At 55.5% G+C, this 1,025-nt stretch overlaps 1 protein-coding gene across 1 annotated transcript in view; it reads right to left on the bottom strand.

Moving 5' to 3' along the window:
• LOC104275832 (sarcoplasmic/endoplasmic reticulum calcium ATPase 3-like) overlaps positions 1-999 on the bottom strand; it is a gene marked incomplete at its 3' end in the record, with an annotated part of 5,630 nt that extends 4,631 nt beyond the window's left edge. Inside the window, exons 1-2 of the mRNA XM_009871892.1 lie at positions 920-999; positions 7-176 (exon numbers count right to left, since the gene is read on the bottom strand). The remainder of the gene's footprint in view (positions 1-6; positions 177-919) is intronic.
• Between the last annotated feature and the right edge of the window lie 26 nt (positions 1,000-1,025).

Below are 1,025 nucleotides of genomic sequence, written 5' to 3'. Positions count from 1 at the left end.
GCCAGCCGCTGATGAGGGGCTCCTTGGGGTTACGGGGCAGCTTGTCCATGATGTCCAGGTCAGGGGGGTTGAAGCCCAGCGCGGTGGCCGGCAGCCCGTCCGTCACCAGGTTCACCCACAGCAGCTGCACGGGGATGAGGGCCTCAGGCAAGCCCAGGATGGCCGTCAGGAAGATGCTGCAGGGAAAAATAATAAATAAAAAAATAAATAATAAATTAAAAAAGAGATGCTGAATTAGCTGAGCCCCAGGACAGCCAGAGAAAGTGTCTCTGTCGTGCACAGGGAGAGTGAGCAGCTACCCTGGATCCAAATCCCCCAAACTGAATATTCACCCAAAGTCCTGCAGGTGAACCCACACCCCCCGAGTCACAAACCTGAAGTCCAGGGCTCAATTTTGCAGCTAACGCTTGCTCCTTACCATTATTAAAATTGCTTTGCAGTCCAAACCCACCCATTGATGTCCCCATGGCCACACAGGTGCCCAGAACAAACCCCCCTGCTTAAACACAAGGACAGGGGATGCCCAAGGGACCCCAAAGCTGTGCCCACAGCCCCGAGGAAGGTGCTGAGGGACAGGCAGGGACAGGGAGAGCGAAAGGCATCAGTGTGACCTGGTGACAACAGCCTGGGCACAAATATCCACACCAGTCTTAGAGGCTGGCATGGGCTTAAACGGGCAATGCGTTAACAAAACAGCTCCTGGGGGTGGCACGTTTATAGAACTACCAAAATAAAATCAAACCCACTATCCCTGAGCAATGAGACAAGGCATAGCTGCTCCGTTTGATACCTGGGGTTACAATTTTGGGCACTGCATGCCATCAGGGGCGAGGGCCATGGACAGGACCGGGGGTCACCTGGCCAAGCAGACACATCCCCCCCCCCTGCCCCGCCGTGCCCAGTGTTGGGGGGCTCTCACCAAACGACCTCCCCGACGTTGGAGGAGATGAGGTAGCGGATGAATTGCTTCATGTTGTTGTAAATGGCCCTGCCCTCCTCGACGGCCGACACGATGGTGGAGAAGT

This window comes from Apaloderma vittatum, unplaced genomic scaffold (assembly GCF_000703405.1).
Source record: "Apaloderma vittatum isolate BGI_N311 unplaced genomic scaffold, ASM70340v1 scaffold32296, whole genome shotgun sequence".
Classification (NCBI taxonomy): domain Eukaryota; kingdom Metazoa; phylum Chordata; class Aves; order Trogoniformes; family Trogonidae; genus Apaloderma; species Apaloderma vittatum.
This window is presented reverse-complemented; position numbering and strand designations above follow the sequence as displayed.